This window comes from Lontra canadensis, unplaced genomic scaffold, assembly GCF_010015895.1.
Source record: "Lontra canadensis isolate GAN:19392208 unplaced genomic scaffold, GSC_riverotter_1.0 scaffold131, whole genome shotgun sequence".
In the NCBI taxonomy this organism is placed as follows: Eukaryota; Metazoa; Chordata; class Mammalia; order Carnivora; family Mustelidae; genus Lontra; species Lontra canadensis.
This window is the reverse complement of record NW_022631125.1, coordinates 3,458,344-3,477,231: the sequence shown is the minus strand read 5'-3', so window position 1 is coordinate 3,477,231 and position 18,888 is coordinate 3,458,344. Positions and strand designations below refer to the sequence as shown.

The 18,888-nt window shown below is 35.7% G+C and overlaps 1 non-coding gene across 1 annotated transcript; it reads right to left on the bottom strand.

Moving 5' to 3' along the window:
* Positions 1-13,200: 13,200 nt before the first annotated feature.
* On the bottom strand, positions 13,201-13,308 carry LOC116858000. Its single transcript, XR_004380846.1, has one exon. It is a non-coding gene; the product is annotated as a U6 spliceosomal RNA (small nuclear RNA).
* Between the last annotated feature and the right edge of the window lie 5,580 nt (positions 13,309-18,888).

Sequence of the window (18,888 nt, the reverse complement as noted above, 5' to 3'; positions counted from 1 at the left end):
ATTGCTGCAAGAGCACCATGCTGTGGGGATGTCCTAGGTAATCAAGTGGTAAGACAGAGTCCACTCAAGGGAGCATTTGGGAGCCAGGCACGTGAATGAAGGAAGCCTTATTGGATCTTCTAGTTCTGCCTAGTTACCAACCGAATACAGCTGAATGAATAACCCCAGCAGATACGATGTGGAGCCCAAATGGCCAGCTAAGCTCAAAGCAAATTCCTGTCTCACAGTATCATGAGCAAATGAAATGAAACTAGAATGACCCTTCAGAACATTCATGGCTATCCCGAGTTGGGTTGACCAGTCATTGGATGTGGCCATCCCAGTAAGGAAGGTGACCTTGTACCAGGCAGTTCTCTGAAACTGAGGCAGTCCCTGAAGGGTTTGACAGGTGAAGGTCAACAGCTGACAGCACCTCTGGCAGCTGGGGCCACCCGTCCTTCCTTGAAGGGAGTCTTGGAAGTGGATCACGGTATCCACAAACTGTATTGTATGTGATTATTTATTTAACTCTTCCTATTGATGGATATTTGGATTCCTAAAATCATTAGATATTCTCTTGTGGGTTTTTTTTTAAGATTTTATTTATTTATTTGAGAGAGAGAGAGAGCATGAGCAGGAGGGGTGGCAGAGGGAGAAGCTCTGCTTAGCAGACAACCCGATGAGGAGCTCAATCCCAGGACTCCAGGCTCATGACCTGAGCTGAAGGCAGATGCTCAACCAACTGAGCCACCCAGGCACCCCTTCTCTTGCGTTTTCTAACTATATTAAAATTTTGCTGCTCATATTTAATTCCTGCATGAATCTGGAAGTTATTTATTTATTTTTTTTGGTATAAGGTAAACATCTATTTTTTTTCATGTAAATAACTTAGTTTGCAGTGATACCTCTGTCATATATCAAGTGTCTCTGTATATTTTAGTGTGTTACTGGCTGTTGATTGTGTTACTGTGTTCTGTTGGCTTATTTGTCCATCTCTGAGCTAATATCATAGTGCCTTAATTACTATAAATTTATAAGACTTAGAGCAGGTTTCCCTCAACATTGTCATTCTTTTGATATCTGAGGGATATCTGAGCTATTCTTGACTCAGCTCTACCATATATATTTTAAATCAGTTTGTCAAATTCCGCACACACCCAAAATCTATTATAAATTATTTGTTTTGTCCTGTTTTCTTTGCAAATGGCTTTATTTTAGAAGTGGTCTGTATCCTACCATAATTTGAGAAACACTGAATTGAGAGATTTGCTAACGACTTGTAGTGTGGGTCGAAGGGTGTCTTCCCACATGCCCCCCATTGCAAAAATAATATGTCCATCTTTTAATCCCTAGTACCTGTGAATGTGATCTTATTCAGAAAAGGAGTCTTTGCAGATATAATTAAGGATTTGAGATAAGGAGATATCCTGGATTATCCAGGTGGGCCCTAATTCCAGTGTGAAGTGAAGTATCCTTATAAGAGACACACAAAAAGGCAAAAGAGAAGAGGAAGAAGGAAAGTGTCCATAAGGACAGAGTGGAGTCATGTGGCCTAAGCCAAAAGAATACCTATAGCCACCAGACGTTGGAAGAGATAAGGAATGGATTGTCCCCTTGAGCCTCCAAAGGGAGTAAGGTCCTCCTGAGACCTAGATTTCAGACTTCTGAATTTCAGAGGATAAATTTCTGTTGTTAGAAACCACCCAGTTTGGGGGCGCCTGGGTGGCTCAGTGGGTTAAAGCCTCTGCGTTCAGCTCGGGTCATGATCCCAGGGTCCTGGGATCCAGCCCCGCATCGGGCTCTCTGCTCAGTGGGGAGCCTGCTTTTCCCCCTCCCTTCTCTCTGCCTGCCTCTCTGCCTACTTGTGATCTCTGTCTGTCAAATAAATAAATAAAATCTTTAAAAAAAAGAAGCCACCCAGTTTGTTTAATTTGTTACTATAGCCACAGAAAACAAACACACCACTCATTCTCTATTTTCCCTAAGATCTTCTCCTATATTGTTTGATCTCTAGAAGGCAATAAGCGAGGGGCATATTATTACCAGTATAAATATAAAGAAATATTAAAAATCACTCACTGAATTGAAGCCAGATAGTAAGTAGCTTCTAGAATTTCCTAGAAAGTCTATATACGAAATGGCCCCATGAAAAAAAAAGTCTGCATGTTCTGCAAGGCAGGAGTGCTCATTCCCAGGAGAGGGTCAAAGCAGAACATTCCTGTGGGCGAAGTGTGTGTCCTCAGTCAACCCAGGCAACAAAGCATGAAGTGGAGAGCCAGAAATTCACAAGTTCTGGTCCAGACTAGCCAAATGCAAAGAAAATTCTTGGTCAGGTTCACTCACAAATCCTGTTCTCAGGTTAGAAAGATGGGGCAAAGGCAGTGGGCATCTTGGTAGTGGCATCTCTCAACATTTCTATCACGTGCATCACCTGTTCTAATTTGGGCTGGTTGCTTATGTCTGATGATGCACAGTTGTCATCCCATGATATCCCTTCACTGTCTACCTGGGGATTGTCTTTGTGTTTTCCCCGATGGATCTCCTATTTCCTGTGTCTCATAACTTCTTTTGTCTTGATTTGGTCATCTAATTTTGATGAGCACTTCCTCCAGTAGCTTCTTGGGAAACCGAGCTTGGAGAATAAGTATTCTGAGACCTTGCATATCTACAAATACCTTTATTTATCTATGCTAAAATAGGAGTTTAGTCAAGTACAGAATTTTAGATTGGAAATAATTTTCTTTCAGAATTTTGAAGCATCATTCCATTGTTTTCTTGATTCTGTTCTGCTAAGGATAAAGCCATTCTGATATCTGATCCTTTGTATAAAACCTATACATTTTTTTCTGTTCTAGAATCTTCCATTAGTTCTCATTGTTCTAAAGTTACCTTGAGGTAGGTCTATTTTCTTCAGTGGTGCTTTGTTTTAACTAGACTTTTTTATCTGACAATTCATGTCCTTGAGTTTGGAAAATTTTTTTCTTTAATTCCTTCAGTGATGATTTTCTCATCCCTGCTTTCAATATTCTTTCTTTCTGTAACTCGTATTTTCCAGATGTCATACTTCTTGGTCTGGTCCTTTCTTTTTCTTACATTTCTTTCCTGATCATTATTATTCCTTTTCTCTCCTTCAATGTCACTACTGAGTGTTTCATTTCTGCTACCATCTTACCATGTTTTTACTTTCTGAGAGCTATTTTTGTTTTCTATTTTAATAATAGAATTAGATTCTTGTTTCAAAGATCCAATATATTTTCCAGTCTCTTTTAATATATTAATAATATTATTTTTAAAATTTTCTTTTCCTTGCATAGATTATATTTCCTTCAGGTTGCTTTCATCCCTTTGTGTGTTCACTGGTCTGTTTGTTTTGGACTCTATCTTCCACATTAGCGGTTTTCCTTTGATGTTTGTTAGACCTTGTTTGACTGCTCATGATTAAGAGTCTAGGATTAAAAAGTTGATTGAAATCTCTGACCCCATGAATGGAACTTGTTGACTTTGAGCTTTACCACTGAGTGATCTGAGTACATCATTTGGTGGGGTAATCCTTAAGGTCAGTATCTTTAAGTATTTCTTCATAGATTTGCTGAATTCCCCAGAGGGAATTAGAGGAGGATCATCTAATTGGAGGCTAAAGGTTTGACTGTCAGAGTTTTGTGATTCAACTGGAGAGGAAGACTTGAGAGAGCAGTGGGGTAGAATCTCAGTATTTAACGTTTAGTGATTTGGTCACATACTTCCTGGGTTGGTAATAAGGTACTTCTGTCTTCCAATGTAGCTATTGTCTGCAGTGCAGAGGCCTCCTGTTGACTTGTATAAAGAATAAACCTCCATGTTTCTGTCAGTTTGGGGAGGAACAGTTGCTTTAGCTTTCAGTAAAGCTTCATAACTTTCTCTATAAATGTCATGTATATGTTAGATTTATTTCTATTTAACGTTTTTTGCTATTATTAGTGGTATATTTTGAAACATTATGTTTTCTATCTGTTGCTGTTGTATAGAAATTTAATTTAATTTAATTTAATTTTAAAGGGTTATTTTAGAGAGAGAGATAGTGAGAGAGAGCATGAGCAGTGGTGGGGGCAGGGGGTTGAGAGGGAGAAGCAGGCTCCTTGAGCAGGGAGCTTGATGCAGGGCCCTGGGATCATGACCTGAGCCAAAAGCAGACACTTTAACTGACTGAGCCACCCAGGTACCCTGAAATGAAATTAATTTTAGATCTCTCCATTTTAACCAACATCGTCAATTATTCTATTAACTCTAATTATTTGTCAACTAATTTCCTTGGGTTTTCTGTGTTAGCAATCAATAATTTTTCAAATAAAGATCATTTTTCCCCTTTTTCAATCTCAATTGCTTTTCAAATATGATCATTTTTTCCTCCTTTTCAATCTCTATAACCTACAAAGTTTATAAATTTTCTTTCTCATTTTACTTAACAGATAGGATCTCTAGTTTGGTGTTGAAATGAGGTGGTAGTAGTCCTTGAGTTGTGTCTGATCTGATTTTAAAGGTGAACTTCTCATGTTTCAAATTTAGGTATTAGGTGGGTTTTTAGTTTTTGGTAAATAATTTCATTATGGTATCTTCTAATCCTAGATCATTAGGCAATTTTATTCCAAATAGGTATTGAATTACATTGAATGCTTTCACTGCACTTAAGATACTTATTTTTCTCTATTACTCAGTTAATAAAAATAATGGATTTTCTAATATTAAACTAAACTTACCTTCCTGGAATAAGCATAGCTTAGTTGTGATGTTTATCTCCTCGGTTCATTGGTGATTTAGTTTGCATACAATATTTTTAGGGTTTTTAAATCTGTGTGGGTAAGTAAAATTATGCTGTCTATAGTAGTCCTTTCTTGTACTCATATCTGTGTTTTCTATCAAGGTTGTACTAGCCTCATAACATTGGAGAGCTGGAGAGTTTCCTATTTCTGTTCCCTGGAAGAATTTTCATAATTTTTAGATGAGATATTTTTTGAACACTTGGTAGACTTTGACTATAAAACCAGCTGAGCCTGGTGTTTTTACCTATTGATTTTGTCTTCCAGTACTTATAGGACTACCTAAGATTTCTGTTTTTCCCTGAGTCAGTTTAGGTTGGTCATATTTTCTAGGAGGTTTTCCGTCTTGTATCAGTTATCAATTTATTGATATTAAGTGTTTCATAGTATTATCTTTTCAATTAAGCCAACTTTTGCCTTTGTTGATTCTCTCTGTTGTTTGCCTTCCCTTTTATTATTTATTTATATATATTTATTTATTATATAGTTAGCTATATCATTTCCTTTTTTCTATTTTCTTTGAGTTTTTTCTGTTTTTCTTTTACTAACTTCTTATGTTCAATGCTTAGCTCATTACTTTTTGTTTCATGTTATTTCATGATTTTAAAAAACTTCTTTTTTAATTAATTATTTATTTAATTAATTAATTGTTTAAACAAACTTTTTATTTTGAAATAATTATAGATTCACAGGAAGTTGTAAAAATAGTACAGAGGTCCTCTGTACACTTTACCCAATTTTTCCCAGTGATTACATATTTAGTAACCACAGTATAATATCAAAATCAGGAAACTTTCATTGCTACAATGTATGTGTATAGTTTTATGCCATTTGATCACATGTATTGATTTATGTAACCACCATCAGTCAAGATACAGAACTATTCCATCACTACTCAGATCCCCACCTCCTAGTCTTTTTCATTTATTTGCTTTGTTTGTTTGTTTTGTTTTGATTTTTTTGACGTGTAATTGACATACATTATATTAGTTTCACGTGTGCAACATAATGACTCAACATTTGAATATATTTCAAGATGATCACTACAATAAGTCTAGTTAACATCTGTCACCATATATAGTTATATACATTTTTTTTTCTTGTGGTGAGAACTTATAGGATTTACTCTTTTAGCAACTTTTAAATATACAATACAGTGTTATTAACTCTAGTTGCCATGCTGTACTTTACATGCCCATGAGTTATTTATTTTATAACTGCTCCCCTTCACCCATTTTCTCTATCCCCCAACATCCATGCTTCTGACGACCACTAATGTATTGTATGTATCTATGAGCTTGGGGTTTTTCTGTTTTTGTTTTTAGATTCCACTTACCAGTGACATCATATATTATTTGTGTTTCTCTGCCTGACTTATTTCACTTAGCATAATGCCCTTAAGGTCCAACCATGTTGTTGCAAATGGCAAGATTTTATTCTTTTTTATGGCTAGGTCATATTCCATTGTGTATGTGTATATATATATGTATATGTGTGTGTGTGTGTGTGTGTGTGTGTGTGTGTGTGTGTGTGTATAATATATACCACAATTTCTTTATCCATTCACCATTCACTGGACACTTAGGTTGTTTTTGTAAATCTTGGCTATTGTAAATAATTCTGCAATGAATGTGGGGGGTTGTATACATCTTTTTGAATTAGTGTTCTTATTTTCTTTGAATAAATACCCAGAAGTGGAATTGTTAGCTCATATAGAACTATTTTTAATTTTTTGAGGAACTTCCATACTATTTTCCACAGTGGCTGTACCTATTTACATTCCCACCAACAGCATACAAAGGTTACATTTTCTCCACATCCTCACCAACACTTGGTATTTCTTGCCTTTTTGATAATAGCCATTCTGACAGGTACAAAGTGAGTGTCATTGTGCTTTTGGTTTGCATTTCCCTGATGATTAGTGATGCTGTATTGGCCAACTCTGTGTCTTCTTTAGAAAAATATCTCTTCAGATCCTCTTGCCCATTTTTATTTTTTTTAAGATTTTATTTATTTATTTGAGAGAGAGAGAGAAAGAAAATGAGAGAAAGAGAGAATGAGAGGAGAGAGGTCAGAGGGAGAAGCAGACTCCCTGCTGAGCAGGGGGCCCAATGTAGGATTCAATCCCGGGACTCCAGGATCATGACCTGGGCCAAAGGCAGTCACTTAACCAACTAAGCCACCCAGGCACACCCTCTGCCCATTTTTTAATCAAATTGTTTGGAATTTTGCTATTGAGTTGTCTGAGTTCTTCATGTATTTTGCATATTAGCCCCTTATCAGTTATATGATTTGCAAATATTTGCTCCCATTCAGCAGGTTGCCTTTTAATTTTCTTGATGGTTTCCTTTGTTGTGCAGAAGCTTTTTAGTTTGATATAGTCCCCTCTTGTTTATATTTCTTTGTTGTCTTTTTGTGTCAAATTTAAAAAAATCATTGCCAAGATCAGTGTCAAGGAGATTACTGCCTTTGTTTTCTTCTGCTTTTGTGGTTTCAGCTCTTACATTCAAATCTTTAATCTAGTTTAAATTAATTTTTGTGTATGGTGTAAGATAGAGGTCTAGTTTCATTCTTTTGCATGTGAATGTCCAGTTTTCCTAACACCACTTATTGAAGAGACTGTCCTTTTGCCATTGTACATTCTTGCCTCCTTTGTTGTAAGTTAATTGGCCACATATGCCTGAGTTTGTTTCTGGGCTCCATTCTGTTTCACTAATCCATGCATCTGTTTTTATGTCAATACTACGCTGTTTTGATTATGATAGCATTGTAATACAATTTGAAATCAGGAAGTGTGATGCCTCTGGCTTGTTCTTTCTCAAGATTGCTTTGGCTATTCAGGGTTTTTTGTGGTTCTATACAAATTTTAGGATTGTTTATTCTATCTGTGTGAAAATGCCATTGGAAGTTTGGTAGGGGTTGTATTGAATCTGTAGATTGCTTTGGGTAGTATGGAATTTTAACAATATTAAGTCTTCCAATCCATGAGTACAGAATATTTTTCTATTTATTTGTGTCTTCTATTTCTTTTACCAATGTCTTATACTTTTAAGTATATCTTGCCTGCTAGTCTTTTATGGTTATACTACTCACTTCCCTCCAAGCCACCATTGCTAACTCCTGGTCTGTCCACTATTTCTATCATTTTATCATTTTGAGAATGTTATATAAATGACTCATACAGTATGTCACCTTCAAGACTGAACTTTTTCACTTGGCATAATGCCCTTGAGATCCATTCAAATTGTTGTGTGTATTGTTCTTTTAATGGCTGAGGGGTATTCCATGATATCAATGTACCACAGTTCTGGAGGTGTTTTGTTTTGTTTTGTTTAACAATTTATCTATTAAAGGATGTTTTAGTTGGTTCCAGTTTTGACTATTGCAAAGAAAGATACTATGAACATTTGTGTACACGTTTTTTTAAAAGATTTATTTATTTATTTTAGGGGTGGGGAGGGGCAGAGGGAGAGGAAGAGAGAGACTTCTCAAGCAGACTCCCCCCCTGATCACAAAGCCTGACACAGGGCTCAATCCCAGGACCCCGAGATCATGACCTGAACTGAAATCAAGAATCAGCCACTTAACGGACTGAGCCACCCAGGTGCCCTTTGTGTACACATTTTTGTGTAGATATAAGTTCTCATTTCCCTGAGATAAATTCCCAGGAGTGCTTTTGCTGAATGATATGGAAAGTATGTGTTTAGTTGTTTTTTTGTTTTCTTTTGTTTTTTTTTTCCAAAATGGCTGTAACATTTTACATTCTCACTAGCAATATTCAGAGACCCAGGTGGTCCACACCCTTGCCAGCATTTGATATTGTCTTTGTTTCTTTCTATTTTAGCTTTTCTAATATCAGTGCTTGTCTTATGGCTAGTGATGTTGAACATCTTTTTATGTTCTTATTTGTCATTTGTACATCCTCTGGTGAAATATCACTTCATTTCTTTTCTCTATTTCCTAAGTGGATTGTTCACTGTTTACCATTAATTATGAGAATTCTATATATAGTCTAGATACAAGTCCATTATTTATATGTTTTATAAATGTTTTCTCCAGGTATATAGCTCATTTTCCCATTCTTTTAACAGAGTATGTCACAGAGTTTTAAATTCTGATGAAGTTCAATTTAATGACTTTCTTCTTTTATTTTTTTTTATTAAAAAAATTTTTTTTTACTTTTTTCTCTTAATGAACTTGCTTTTGGTTTCATGTTTGCCTAGCCTTAGACCCAAAGATTTTCCCCCATGTTTTCCTCTAAGTTTTATAGTTTTGTCTTTTGCATTTAAATATATAATTGATTTTTGAGTTAATTTCTATATAATGTATGAAGTTTATGTCGAGGTTCATTTTATGGGTTGATTGATTGCCTGTGGATATCCAATTGTTTAACACCATTTATTAATAAGATTATCTTTCCTCCATCGGATTGCTTTTTTACCACATCAAAATTCAGTGTGTCTTGCTTCTCTGTTCTACTTCTGGGTTCTCTATTCTGTTTTATTGATTTATGTGTACATTCCTCTGTCCATATTACACTGTCCTGATTATTGTAGCTATATAATAATAATTGGTTGGAGTGCTCCTTTCCAATTCTCTATTTCCTAATTCTACTTCAAAATTCTTTTAGCTGTTCTAGTTCCATGACTTTTCCAAATACATTTTAGAGAATTTTGTTTATATTTACAAAAAGTCTTACTGGGATATTAATAAGAATTGCATGAACACTGTATATCAATTTAGGAAGAAATGAAACCTTTATTATGCTGAGTTTTCTAATCCATGGATTTGCTATGTCTCTCCATCTATACAAATATTTTATTTCTGTCATTGGTGTTTTGTAGATTTTAACATAAAAGTATAGTACATATTTTGTTACACTTATACCTAAGTATTTTTTTGAGTGGTTGTAATGGTATTGTGTTTTTCATTTTGGTATCCATGTGTTCATTGGTAATAAACAGAAATACTACTGATTTTTATATGTTGATCTTGTATTCTATGACCTTCCTAAATTGACATATTAGTTCTAGGAGTCTTTTGCAGAAGTTTTGTCATTTTCTATGTAGACCATAGGGATGCTTTGATTTCTTCCTTCTTGATCTGAATCAGGTTTTTATTGCCTGATTGTTTTGGTTAGGATTACAGTATTATGCTGAATATAAGCAAAAAGAGCAGACATCTTTGCCTTGTTCTGGATCTTAAGAGGAAATCATTGTTTTTCATGTCCATTATACAATTTTTTAAAATATTTTATTTATTTATTCGACACAGATATCACAAGTAGGCAGAGAGGCAGGCAGAGAGAGAAAGGGGGAAGCAGGCTCCCCGGTGAGCAGAGAGCCTGATGTGGGGTTCGATCCCAGGAACCTGGGATCATGACCTGAGCTGAAGGCAGAGGCCTAACCCACTGAGCCCCCAGGCACCCTGTCCGTTATACAATTTTTGAAGGCATTCTTTGTCGGATTGAGGAAGCTACTCTCTATCCCTAATTTTCTGAGCATTTTTATCATGAATGTGTTGAATTTTTTTGAAATATTTTCATTAAGATAAAATGCACATAACAAAGGATATTAATTACTTAAACCATTTTAAAGTGTACAATTCAGTGTTTTTTTGTATATTCACAATGTTATGTAACTATCACCACCAGCCAATTCCAGAACACTCTTGGTACCTTAAATAGAAATCCATACACATTAAGCAGTCACTCTCCAATCCCCCTTCCCCTCAGCCCTTGGCAACCACTGATCTGCTTTCTGTCTGTATAGATTTATCTATTATGGGTGTTTCATAGAAATGGATTCATACAATATGTGACCTTTTTGTCTGGCTTCTTTCACTTAGTATAAACTTTTCAATTCCATTCATGTAGCATGTGTCAATCCTTCATTCCTTTTCATGACAATAATTTTCCATTGTATGGCTATACCAAGGTTTGTGTATTCATTCACCAGCTGATGGACATTTGAGTTGTTTCCACTTTTTGGCTACTAGGAATAGTACTGTTATGAACACTCATGTATAAGATTTTATGTGAACATATATTTTCACTTCGGTTGGGTATATATCTAGGATATATAGTAACTCTATGTTCAGAAACAGGCTGAGTTTTGAGGTAGGGAAGTTAAAGGAAAACCTTATGAGCTGATCTTCCAAGGAGCTACCAGATGAGTCAAAGCAATTAATTACAATTCTTTGTAAATGAGATCTGTTTTGCTCCCCTCCACCCCAGTACCAGGAAGGTGGGGTTATTTTCAAGTCTACCACTGGGCTTGGGATGGGGGGATGGAACCAAGATCTTTTAAAATTCCACAAAGCTTCTTTTCTCACTGAGATTTGGCTTGATTTTTTTTCTCTTTTTGTTTTTGGTTTTTTATTACATTCTCCTTGTCACTGTAAACTTTTAGTTAGTTTCCAGAGTTCTGGAAAAGTTGCTTTTGCCAGGTTTTTAATTGCTTTTATGGAAGGGCAGATTTTTGAAATTCCTCTCTTCACCATCTTTGCTGATACCATGCTTGAGTGATAAATTTTGTCAGGTGCTTTTTCTGCACCAATTGACATGATCGTTTTACTTTTCTTCTCTAGACCATTAATTAATATGGTGGTTTACATAGACTGATTTTCAGATATGGAACCATCTTTGTATCCCTGGAATAAATCCTCTTCATTCATGATGTGTAATTATTTTTGTATGTTGCTCAATTCCATTTGATACTTTGGTAAGTAATTTAATGCCTATAGTCATGAAAACTATTTGCAGTTTTCTTTTTTTGGACTATCTGTCTGATTTTGGTATCAGGATGATACTGCCCTCATAAAATAAGCTCAGAATTGTTCTCCTTTTTATATTCTGGAAAAGATTTTACAAATTTGGTGTTCTTTTTAAAATGTTTGATAAACTTTACCTAGAATTCATGTTTGGTAGAATTTATGTGAGCCTGGGGATTACTTTCTTTGTAATTTTAAAGTTACAAACTTCTAAGTAGTTATTATAGGGCTACTCAAATTGGGTGAGTTGTGCAATCTTGTGCTTTTTGGAAAAATTGCTCCGTTTCATCTAATTCATCAAATTTGGTAGAGTTGTTCACACCATTTCCTTATTATCCTTTTGATGTTTGCAGGGTCTGCAGTGATCGCCCATGTTTCATTTCTGATAGTAGTAATTTGTGTCTTCTCTCTTTTGTCGTTTGTCAGTCTAGCTAGAGACTTGTCACTTTTATTGCTCTTTTCAAAGAATCAGCACCTTGTTTTATGGATTTTCTATGTTGCTTTCTGTTCTCAATTTTGTTGTTGTTTTTTCTTTCCTTTTGCTTCCTTTGGGCTTACTTTGTGCTCCTTTATGAAGTTTCTTAATATTAGATGACTGATTTGAGATTTTTCCTTTTTTTAAATGTAAGTATTTAATGGTAAAAAATTCCCTCTCAGCACTGGTTTAGCAGCATCTCACAAATTTTGATATGCTAGATTTTAATTTTCATCCAATTCAATGTATTTCTTATTTTCTTTGAGAGTCCCTCTTTGATCTATGGATTATTTAGTAGCATGCTTTTTTGTTTTCAAATGCTTGGATATTTTCTGTTATCTTTCTGTTACTTGTTTCTAGTTTGATTCTTTTGTAATCAGAGAACACATTCCAATTTCCATTATTTTCATTCTGTTAAGATTTGTTTTATGGTCCTGAATATGAACTATCTTATTCTCTGCTCCATAGATACCTTGTTATTTTTTATGTGTGTAGCAAAAAGTTTACATTTACAATTACCCACCTGGACTCAGTTTAGATGATCCCAATTTTGTTGGCAATATCCAAAGTGTCATAGTCAGAGGCCAGTTGAACACATGCCTTCTTCTCTTTATCAGGCCTGATCAGGATGTTGACCTTGGCCACCTCAATGTCGTAGAGCTTCTTCGCAGCCTGTTTGATTTGGTGCTTACTGGCCCTGACATCCACAATGAACAGTGTGCTATTGTCTTCTATCTTCTTCATGGCTGACTCTGTGGTCAGGGACAAGCTGACAATGGCATAATAGACAAACTTGTTTCTTCTGGGGGCATTCTTCTAAGGATATATTGGCTGCTTTTAGAGCCATAGAGGCTTGAGCCACTAGAAATTGAGTGATGTGTCAATATACTCCTCTTCCTCTTCCTTCTCCTCCTCCTTCTTCTTTTCTTCTTTTTGTGATTCCAGATAACTTTCAACACTGCTTTCTTGGCCTTTGAAACCTGGGCTTTAACTTTGGGAGGGGCAGGGGTTTCCTTCTTCACTTTCAGTGCCATCTTTGTGCTGTGGACACTTTAAAAGAATGTGTATTCTGCTGTTATTGGATGGAAAGTTATATAAATGTTACTTAGATCCTGTTGGTTGATGATGTGTTAAGTTCTTATATATTCTTGTTGATTGCCTAGACCTTTTATCAGTTGTTTATAGAGGGATGTTGAAGTCTCCAACTGTAATTGTCATCCTTGTGCAGGGGCCATGCTAATCTCTATATCATTCCATTTTTAGTATAGGTGCTGCTGCTGAAGTGAGCACTCTCCAAATGTAATTGTATTAATTTTTACTTCACATATTTTGTAGCTCTGTTGGTTTATGCATATAAATTTAGGATTTCTATGTCTTCTTGGTAGACTGACTCTTTTATCATTATCTAAAATTCCTCTGTCCAAGGTAATTTTTTTTTCCTCTAAGGACGAGTTTGTCTGTTAATAATATACTCATTCCTGATTTCTTGTAATTGATGTCTTTATAGTATATATATTTTTATTCTTTTAATTCAACCTACCTATACAGTATTTGAAGTGAGTTTCATGGCTGCATTATATGTTTGAATCTACTCTGTCAATCTTTGCCTTTCAATTGGTATAATTAGACCACTTACATTTAGTGTATATAATGATATGTTAAGGCTTATGTTTGCCATTTTAATTTTTGTTTTCTGTGGCTTGTTTTTTCTGTTTCTTCTGGCTGTGGGTTACTTCTTCCTGTGGGTTACTTGAACATATTTTAGAATCTCATTTTGAATTATTTGTAGTATTTTTTAAAAAATCTTTAATAGCTTTTCCAAAAAATTATAAAAATAATACGTGTTCATTATAAAATATTCAAATAATACCTAAAGTAAAAAGTAAAGATAACTCCATTCTTCTGAAGAAGTACAAAATAAACTAAGTTTTCATTTTTCAAACTACAAGATTGGCAAGATTAAATGAATGATGAATCGATGATGGTTATGGAAAACAAATTATCACTGGCTACATAGAAAGCAGGTAAAGGGAAACATAAATACAAACTTAAAAAAATGTTATTAAAAAGAATGATAATATCAGCACTGGTGAGCATGTAAGCCAGGGTTTTTCAACCTCAGCACTATTGATACAATTATTTGTTGTGAGGGACAGTACTGTGTGTTGTAGAATGGTTCACAACTCTGGAATGTAACACTAGATACCAGTAGCATCTCTAACCCTGTCTGCCTCTGACCCTAAAGTATTTTTTGAGTATATCTCTTTCTACAGAGTTTTAACGGTTGCCCTAGGTGTTGCATACTTATACATACATGAGTTATCACATTCTACTAATGACTACATTTTACCAGTTTGAGTGAAGTGTATAAATCTTATCTCCCCATAAATTCCTTTCCTCTCTCCCATTTGTAATTATCTTAAATATTTTCTCTACATACACTGAGAACCATATCACATAATGTTATCTTTTTAATTTTTGCTTCAAAAGTAAAAATTTAAAAAACTCAAGAGAGCAAAAGTATTTTATTTACCTGTATTTTTACTATTTCCCTTATTTATTTGTTGCTGATGTTTTCAAATTTTTTATCATTTCAATTCTTTTTCAAGAATTTCTATTAGCTATTCTTTTAGAGTAAATCTGCTGATAAATTCTCTTAGTTTTCTTTATTTGGGAATATCTTGATTTCCCCTTCATTCCAAAGGAAGATTTTTACTGGTTCTAGAATTCTACATTGACAGTTCTTTTCTTGTGGCATTTGAAAAATTTTGTGTTATTTTCTTATGGCCTGCACAATTTCTGGTAAGAAATCCACTGCCAAAAAAAAAAATCCATTGCCATTTGAATTTTCTCACTGTAAATAAGGTGTTATTTCTCTTTCATTGATTTCAAGATTTTTCTTAATTTTTAATTTCTAGAATTTTGATTACCATGTGCTATAGCATGGATTTCTTTGAATTCTGTGTAGAATTCTTTAAGCTTCTTGAATCTGTAGGTTTATACTTTTTTGCCAAATTTGGGGGAATTTCAGCCATGATTTATTCAAATGCTTTTTCAGTCCTACATTTTTCCTTTTCTTCTCCTCATGACTCCAAAGAGTGAATGTTAGCTCTTTTGTAACAGTTCTACCATTCCCTGAGGCTCTATGTATTTTTCCCAGTGGTTTTTTTTTTTTTCTTTTCCGTTGTTTAGACTGGGTAGTTCCTACTGTTCTTTCTGTTCATTAGTTCTCTTCTCTACCCTCTCCATTCTGATGTTCAGCCTATCAAGTGAAGCTTTTCCCTTGCTTTGGTTATTGTGTTTTTAGTTCCAATGTTTCCATTTGATTCTTCTTTTTATCTTCTCTTTCTTTATTGACACTTTCTTTGATTAAACTTTCTATTTTTTAATTTATTTTAATCATGTTCATAATTGCTTCTTGAAAGATTTTCGAAATGGCTCCTTTAAAATCCTTGTCAGATAATTCTAGTTCACGTCTTGGTACCTCATTGTTGGCATCTGTTGATCGTCTTTTCTTACTCAAGTTGAGATTTTCCTGGCTGTTGGTATAACTGGTGATTTTAGATTGTAGCCTGAACATTTTTAGTATTATGTTATGACACACTAGATCTTACTTAATTGTTGTTTTAGCAGACTTCCTCTGACACAATGCTTTCAGTGTAATATGGACACAACTTCTTGCCAGGTTATAAGCAGAAGTCTGGATGTCTACCTCAGCCTCTGTTGACACCCTGGGTTGGAAGTGGCACTTTGTTGCCACCAGGTGGTGGTGAAAGTCTTGACTCTATTGGGCCTCCTTTGACACCATTCCAGCAGGGAGACGGCAGGGTTCCTTTTTACCATAATGTGGGAGTGGAAGTCCTGGTTCCCCATATGATATCCACTGACAATATGGGGGATATCTCATTATTGTCTGGCTGAGATGAAAGTCTAATCACTTGGTCTTCTGTCATACCGCCCTGACAGGGGAGGTGAGTCACTTCATTAAAGCCTGGTGAGGGTAGAAGTCTACTTTCTCCCCTTGGCCTTTTCTGGTGTGTAGAGTGGTAGGGCCACGATTTTTTCCAAGGTGTTTGGGTTGAATAGTGTGGTTGTTGTCCAAAAATTTTCTGTCTTGCAAGGTTCTCCCTTTCCTGGTCCTACAGTTAGAAAGAGCAAGATTTCTTAGGGATTTTTTTTTTTTTTTTTTTTTTTTTTGGCCTTTGTCTATAGGCATTTCTGTGTTGCCAGCATCTTTAGGTCCCAGTATGAGATATATAAAACAAAAAGAATGCCCAGGAAACTCATTACTGTGTCATTCCTTGGGTCCCCAGTTTCCTAAGTGTTCCCCATTTCAAAGTCATATTTTTTTTTAATATGGAGTATCCAGGATATAGTTTGTGGGAGAAATAGGGGGAAGTGTGTCTGCTCTTCTCTGATCAGGACTAGAAGTGTCTATTTAACAATATTAAATATGTCACATTTTCATTGTTTTTCAGTTTAAGAGCTTTATAATTTTCTTATGGTTTGTTTTTCTTTTACCAATGAGTTCTTAATTTCCAAATACATGGGATATACTTTTTTTGGTTGTTTTACTAAACCTATTTGCTTGTGGGTAAGAAAGTTGTTTAAAGGAATGTGCTTCAATTTTTCTCCTATGAAGTGGAGGTATTAGTAGTTCTGCTCTCATGGGTTGTGAAGATTAAATGAATCTGTCCATGAACTTTCCTTAAAAATCATAGGTGTGTTTTCCCTCACCATTTTTTCCCTGATTCTTCTTCTATATAATTTCCAAGGTGTTAAAATTCTGTTTTTTTTTTAAATAAAAGCCTTATTGAAATATCATTGCTATGCCATGCAAATCACCTACTTAAAGTGTACAATTCAATCAATAGCATTTAGCATATTCACAGAGTTGTACCAACATCACACAATCAATTTTAGAACACTTCCATCATCCCGCAGCAAAACCCATTAGCAGTTACTCCCCTTCCCTCCCTGGTATCCAAACCTAAGCAATCACTAATCTACTTTTTATCTCTATGTATTGCCTGTCCTGGACATTTCACATGCACAGAATCATACAATATGTAGTCTTTTGTGATGGGCCTCTTTCACTTAGTATTATATTTTCAGGGTTCATCCATGCTGTACTGTGTATTAGTATTTCTTTTTTAATTACCAAATAATATTCCATTTTATGGTTATATCACATTGTATTTATCCATTCATCAGTTTATGGACATTTGGGTTGCTCCCACTTTTGAGCTATTATGAATAATGGTGCTATGAACATTCATGTACAAGTTTTTGTGTGGACACATGTTTTCATTTATCTCGGGTAAATTCCTAGGGGTGGAATTTCTGGGTCTTGTGGTAACTCTATGTTTAAACTTTTGAAGAACTTCCAAACTTTTCCATGGCAGCTGCATCATTTTACATTCCCATCAATAATATATGAGGGTTCTAATTTCTTCTCATCCTCACCAACACTTGTACTTTGTCTTTTTCATTAGAGCCATCCTAGTGGGTGGCTCTCATTTTGGGTTTGTTTTATTTCTCTGATGATTAATAACACTGAGCATCTTTTCATGTGTTTATTGGCCATTTGTGTATTTTCTTTGCAGGAATGTTTATTGAAGTCTCTTGCAATTTAAAAAAGTTGGGGTATTTATCTTTTGTTGTTGTTGTTAAATTGTAAGAGTTCTTTTTATATTTTGAATACAAAAATCTTTATTAGAGATATGACTTGCAGATATTTTCACCCATTCTGTTTGGTTGCCTTTTCACTTTCTCAATAGTGTCCTTTGATACACAAATTTTTAATTTTGGTGAAGACCCATTTATCTATTTTTCCTTTTGTTGCTTTTGTTTTTGGTGTCATGTCTGAGACTCCATTGCCAAATCTAAGGTCATGTAAGGATTACTCCTACATTTTCATCTAAGGGTTTTATAGTTTTAACTACTTAATTTAGGTCTATGATCCATTTTGAGTTAATTTTTGTATATGGTAAGTGGTGGGGGTCAACTTAACTCTTTTGTTTATGGATATCCAGTTGTTTCAGCACTATTTATTGAAAAGAATATTCTTTCTAATTGAATTGTCATGGCGCCCTTATCAAAAATCAATTCACAGGGGTGCCTGGGTGGCTCAGGGGGTTAGAGCCTCTGCCTTTGGCTCGGGTCGTGGTCCCAGGGTCCTGGGATCGAGCCCCACGTCAAGCCCCATGTCGAGCCCCACATCGGGCTCTCTGCTCTGTGGGGGGCCTGCTTCCTCCTCTCTCTCTCCCTGCCTGCCTCTCTGCCTGCTTGTGATTTCTCTCTCTTTGTCAAATAAATAAAATCTTTTAAAAAATTTTTTTAAAAATTCAATTCACAGAAGGAGAAGTCAAGATGGCGGAGAAGTAGCAGGCTGAGACTACTTCAGGTAACGGGAGATCAGCTAGATAGCTTATCTAAAGATTGCAAACACGTACAAATCCAACGGGAGATCGAAGAGAAGAAGAACAGCAATTCTAGAAACAGAAAATCAACCACTTTCTGAAAGGTAGGACTGGCAGAGAAGTGAATCCAAAGCGATGGGAAGATAGACCGCAGCGGGAGGGGCCGGCTCCTGGCAAGCGGCGGAGCAACAGAGCACAAAATCAGGACTTTTAAAAGTCTGTTCCGCTGAGGGAGATCGCTCCAGAGGCTTAACCGAGGTGAAGCCCACGCGGGGTCAGCGTGGCCTCAGGTCCCGCAGGGTCACAGAAGGATCGGGGGTGTCTGAGTGTCGCGGAGCTTACAGGTATTAGAACGGCTACAGAGGAAGCCGGCTACAGAGACAGAGCCGAGGAGTGAGCTCACAGCTCGGGGTTACCTTGAACTGGTCGCAGGCTCGGTCAGCTCGGA